Source organism: Curcuma longa, chromosome 15 (assembly GCF_044706935.1).
Source record: "Curcuma longa cultivar G26 ecotype Majalengka, Jawa Barat chromosome 15, ITB_CL_G26_1.1, whole genome shotgun sequence".
NCBI lineage: Eukaryota > Viridiplantae > Streptophyta > Magnoliopsida > Zingiberales > Zingiberaceae > Curcuma > Curcuma longa.
The window spans coordinates 1,503,785-1,510,036 of record NC_133875.1 but is presented as its reverse complement, the minus strand read 5'-3'; the positions used below and the strand labels follow the sequence as shown (position 1 = coordinate 1,510,036).

The 6,252-nt window shown below is 46.9% G+C and overlaps 1 pseudogene; it reads right to left on the bottom strand.

Moving 5' to 3' along the window:
• Positions 1-993: 993 nt before the first annotated feature.
• LOC141846484 (uncharacterized) lies at positions 994-2,952 on the bottom strand (annotated as a pseudogene).
• Between the last annotated feature and the right edge of the window lie 3,300 nt (positions 2,953-6,252).

Genomic DNA, 6,252 nt, shown 5'->3' with positions numbered 1-6,252 from the left:
ACATCGAACCAAGAAATTTGAGGCATCGGCAAAAACCGAATCAAGCAACAACCTAACCTAGCAGGAACAACCCAGAGGGAAACAGTACCTCACCTCAGTCCTGTTGCTTAACAACGAAGGAGGCAGCGGCTCTGTTTCAGGGGACCCGGGTGCGGCGGCGACGGGCTCCTAAGGCGGCGAAATAGAGGAAAAAATCTTCTTCTTCCACGCAGCCGGGCACTAGTGGCGGCGACCTCTGTTCGCGTGGCGTTGGGATCGCGAGACCGCCTGGTGGCTACGACGGAACCAGAGATCGAAGAAGAGGTGGCGGCTAGGGTTTAGAGAGGAGAAGGAGAGGAAGGCTTGTTTCCACCAGCAAGGAGGCTTCGGCTTGGCGGACGAAGGAGAAGGAGAAGAGGAGGGAAGCGGCGTGGGGTTTCGGCGGAAGCAGAAACGGGAATAAGAAGGGGTTGCGAAGGGAGAAGGGAGATTAGCGGATTCCTAATCCTAGCGGATTTTGGGTTTAACCCGAACCCGAACCCATTAACTTTTTTTATACCGTATTTTACATTTTCCCCTACTAATAAAAATTTGGTCCCCAAATTTCCTACTGATGTAGTATAGCGCAAAATACCATAATTCCAATGATCGATTCTTGGACCTGTGGGTTATGAGTCCATCCTGCTTCCGCTACGCTATCCTAATGGTCGCATCAATATGTCCGCATTTATTAGTTGGATTTCAAAAATATAAGATTCCACAATTACCTACTGAAAAAATCGTACTTGAATTAGTAATCCCCCCCTTACAAAGAGGGAGTATGGTCCTGCCGACATCTAATGAACATCCTTTGACCTCCTTAATAACCTCTATTTTATCACTAGACAGTAGGAATCCCGTTAACCACTGTGGCCTAAGGGTAGGTAGTCTACCACTTTCTCTCATAAATATACGAGAAATAAAAGAATGAGAACTACCAGTATTAACTTACATAGCAGGGAAAAATGCATAAAGTCAATCCGTACCGTGAAAAATGGATCCGTCGGCTCGCTGCGCATCCTCTTTGGTAACCGTGTGGACCCGTCCAGTCTCTGGCAAGGGTAGGGGTGGTAGCGCTGTCCGAGGTTGCTGCGGCTGGATCTGAGCCTGCCATTGAGGTGGATAGTGCAGCGATGCCGGATACTGATCCAAAGGCTGATATGCAGACTGAGACTGATACTGTACCAGTGGCTGGGACTGCGTCTGATACTGAACCAATGGTTGGGGCTGCGACGGGTACTGTACATGAGTCTGACACTGAGGTCCCGCAACTGAACTCTGCGATATCATAGGGGCACTGAAGTGCTCCTGTCCGTACATGCCATATACAGCTGCTATAGGGGGAGCGGTCCTCTGTTGGCGATGTGACGATTGAGCCTTCTGCCCCCCTCTCTGTGATCCCGCCTGACCAAACTATCCTCCCGGAATAGAAACCCCTGAAGACACGTGCTGAGCCTTCAGCGAACAATCACGACTCATGTGTCCAGGCAGTTTGCAATAATAGCAAACCGACTGTCCCAAGGTGCATGCTGATGTAACGTGATCCCTGGAACCACATTGAGTACAGTAAGTGTCACTGCCCGACTGCCTTTGATCTTGTCAGAAAAATCGAGAGCGTTTTGATGAAAATTGTTCTGACTTCTGGGGCTTACTCGGTGCCCCAGTAGCAATTTGACCTAAATCTCTACAACCGTCACGTTGCTGTCCTGTAGTCAGTGGTTGTTGGGTCTGTGCTGAACTCTGAGCTGATGGCTTACTTCTCTTCCTATCCCCAAACGCCTTCTGCTGGGCAGACTCTATCAGTAGCGCTCTATCCAAGGCCTCACGGTACGAGGAAATGCCGAATCCTGCTATCTTCACCTGCAGATTGCCATCCAGGCTCTGAACAAATTGGAGCATACGGGACCTGTCCTCTGCAACTAACTCAGGACAAAATCTGGCTAGTCGATTGAACTCCGCATTATATTCCATCACGGTGCGCCCTTTCTGCTGAAGACTTTGAAATTCCTGACGGCGCATCATTTGATACGACAATGGAAAATATTGGCTCTCAAAGATCTCCTTGAATTTCTCCCATGTAACGTGCTGCTCGCCTAGCACCGTGCGCTGTGTGGCCCACCAGATCTCGGCCTCGTCCCGTAAATGGAAGGCCGCCAACTCTACCTTCTCCCACTCGGAACAAGCAGTATAGAAGAAAGTTCGCTCTACCGTCTCTATCCAAGATTGAGCTGCCCTCGGATCCGTCCCTCCGCGGAAAAGCGTGAATCGGCTTTTCAGCGACTCCGCTAATGCTGGAATCCGAGCTCGTGCAACAGCCAAAGTCGTAGGATGGGTAGCATTCCCCACTGAGACTGATGGGACCAGAGGGGTGGGTACCGTGAATGGTACCGCTGGAAATCCAGAGGGGAGTACCGTAGGAGGTGCTGCTGGAAAAGCTGGGGGAGGTACCTCTGGTGGTGCACCCGGATGCGTCGGAGCTAATACTGCAGCATAAGTAGGAGCAGGTACCGCAGGTGGTACTGTAGGCTGAATGTAATCTGGAGTGACTGGAGTTGTTGTAGGTGGGGGTGCCTGGTAGACAGTAGCAGGCACTACCTGTGGAGGTGCCGGGTATGTAGCAATAGAGGCTCTTGGTGGGATATTAGGATGTACGGCAGCAGAGGCTGCCTGATATGCCATAGGCACCGTTAGATGAGGTGCAACAGGGGCTGCCGGTGGGGCATCCGAGTGTACGGCAGCCGAGGCGGCCTGACATGCAGTTGGCACCACTGGGGGAGGTGCCCGGTCTGCTGATGGAGGTATTACGGGGTCCGTTGAAGGGTTTGATGAAGAGACCTCCGGAGACTGAGAGCTCGAGGTGCCCGTAATGCCGTGAGAATTCTGTCCTTGAGTGACAGACTCAACCGCAGTAGGTCTCTCTCGTGGCTCGACCATACGAGACTCGATTGTCTTCTTACGTGCCCGTCCTGCACCACGTCTTCGTACAGGAGTACGTTTTCCCCGTATCATATCTGAAATATTATTACCAAGTATTATCAAAAGTACAAAATTTGCTAGATTAAATATTTTACCTATTACCGTCTGGAGATGCCTTGTCGTCGCTAGTCCCAAAATATGACCTTGTCGCAATAACGACTCCAAAATCAAAAATCCGAAACACTAAAACCGGAAGGCATTGTATACTTTTTCTCTAATACCAAATAAATTGGTATCAGATAAACTCCGCAAATCCGTAAACACCGAAAGACTCGGAAACCTGCTCTGATACCACTTAAATTGTCACGCCCCGAGAGACGGTTGTCCGAGAAATTTCAGCAACATCTCCCCTGTAACAATTCACTTCCCTGAATACAAACATGACTATAAGGCCCACACGGCCTATCCATACTACAAAATATGGAGACATACCATTAAATAAAGTAAAGGTGATCCACACGGCCACTTACACATCCTACACATGCATATCAACGATAACAAATACTAAATTATGAGACTAAGGTCCACAACCGACAATTATAACCATGCACCACTAAACCAAACACATATACGAAAAACCCACATGAACTATAACCAGTTCTGACACCAATACTGAAAGGAAAATATAGCAAAAGCAAAAATAATCGTTGAAGACGACTTGACGAGGGACTAGCAGCACGGCTCTCCAGACCGACGTCAACCTGAAAAAGATAACATCAACGGGGTGAGTTCAATGAACTCAGCGGATATCTAACAGATATGTACAATAAGCTAATCTAGCAGTAATAATCATACCGGTACAGTAATAAATACAGAACTGAACTGCTGAAGAAAATAAACTGTACATACCAGAATCATATAATACCACAATGGCAATAACCTTGCGACATATATAGTATCACAATCACAATGCATAATATCTCCTGTATGTGCATGTCCACATATACAACAAGCAATAATAAATGCAGCAAGCAATAACAATGCAATCCATGCAATATGCACATGATGGAATGTCCTGTCAGAGTACACCTATCCTCCTACCCCAAGTCATATGGGGGAGCAACGCTCTCATCTCCTCGTCATAATGCGAAGGAGGGATCCATGTAATGCTACCACGCTATGGCACTGCTACCTCTGGTGCGGCCGAGCGGAGCCCTAATGCTACCACGCTATGGCACTGCTACCTCTGGTGCGACCAAGCGGAGCCCTGAAAATGCAACTACACACACCCTCCTGATGTACCACTATCTCATAAGTGGTTGTGTGTGCAGATCCTGTAATTAGCGACGGGCTCAGACTGCAAAGGAGGAGCCGATGGTCGCTAGTATGCAAGCATATAGAAATGATGCATGATACCAATGCATATAATAATAATCAATCTATGCCAGTAACGAAACAGTGTAACAAGGAAGGCATACCATATGTACCAAGTAGCTAGTAACTTACCATAACAGAAATAACGCATAAATATTACTACTAAATCTAGCAAACTATACATATCAATAAGACAAATCTAAAAAGATAAGTCGAGATACCCGCCTTCCGAAAATAGTCGGTGTCCGAAAAGGAAACTTCCGTCCAGAGATCCGGTTCAGTGTCCTGTAATTAAAATAAACATTCCTAAATACCGCGATATATAAATTTTCCTATCAAATACAACCTTAGCCGATATCAAGATTTGTTTAACCTCCTCCCAATCTAGTTAACCTAAATCAATTGATTTGGGTTAGTTTAATCCATGTTTAACCTTAATTAAAATCTTGATTACCAACAAATAGTCCTCTCTAGATGCACAATAACCTCACTTGATTAGAAGTGAGCAAAAGAAAGATAGGTGAGGGACGAGGTCGTAAGGTTAGATAAATGGTCTTTGTTCTCATAGTAAATGTTGAGTTGTAGAGAGACTAAGCAGTTAAAGAGGGTGTGTGAAGAATCCTTTTATAATTAGTTCTAAAAAGTAGATATTGCTCTTTTGGCTAGATTGAAAGAACTACTATCTCATGTACGATTTTTTTGAAGCCGGCAATCGAGGGAGACAACAAATGATTAAAGTCTGATGGTATATCTATAGATATGAATAAGACATATCACTTTGATAACATGGAGAACAGTGTGGGCCAAAAAGGTTATACTTAACATGTTTACATGTCACAAGTAGGGACGATATGAGTTATACAGGTCATGCAACAACAATATGAATTTTAATGTAGGCAGAAAAAGGCTAATGTGAGTGGCATAGATGTAAATGAAATACAAACTTTGAAGTACCTAACATAACCAATGATCATACCTATCATGCATGCAATCGAATTCCACACGTTCATACATAGTGTGATTCCATCGTAAACTCAGTAAGGATTTCATAATTTTTAACCCACTACAATTCATTCTTGGCAAAGGTTTCAATCCAAAATCTACATCGAACCAAGAAATTTGAGGCATCGGCAAAAACCGAATCAAGCAACAACCTAACCTAGCAGGAACAACCCAGAGGGAAACAGTACCTCACCTCAGTCCTGTTGCTTAACAACGAAGGAGGCAACGACTCTGTTTCAGGGGACCCGGGTGCGGCGGCGAAATAGAGGAAGAAATCTTCTTCTTCCACGCAGCCGGGCACTAGTGGCGGCGACCTCTGTTCGCGTGGCGTTGGGATCACGAGACCACCTGGTGGCTACAACGGAACCAGAGATCGAAGAAGAGGTGGCGGCTAGGGTTTAGAGAGGAGAAGGAGAGGAAGGCTTGTTTCCACCAGCGAGGCTTCGGCTTGGCGGACGAAGGAGAAGGAGAAGAGGAGGGAAGCGGCGTGGGGTTTTGGCGGAAGTAGAAACGGGAATAAGAAGGGGTTGCGAAGGGAGAAGGGAGATTAGCGGATTCCTAATCCTAGCGGGTTTTGGGTTTAACCCAAACCCGAACCCATTAACTTTTTTTTTATACCGTATTTTACAAAAACCCGACATTTGATGGCGCCTATGTACTGATGCAGGGTGGCGGCATTTTCGAATCTCCCCAAGTGATCTTCTGGGTCAGTTGCTCCGGTGTAGTCCATGAGCTGAGGGTCACGGAAGTGGCGAGGGAGCTCTTCTTCCAATATCCACTGGGCAAATGGAGATTTGTGAGAACTGCGGCCTTCCTCGGGACCGGGTCCTTTGCCACGTGGAAGGCGTCGAGGTGGCGTCCGGACAGCAGCAGACTCTACAGACATCCCTCCGTAATCTTCAAACACGTATGGTGGAGGTGGGCCCTGGGCCTGATGAGCTT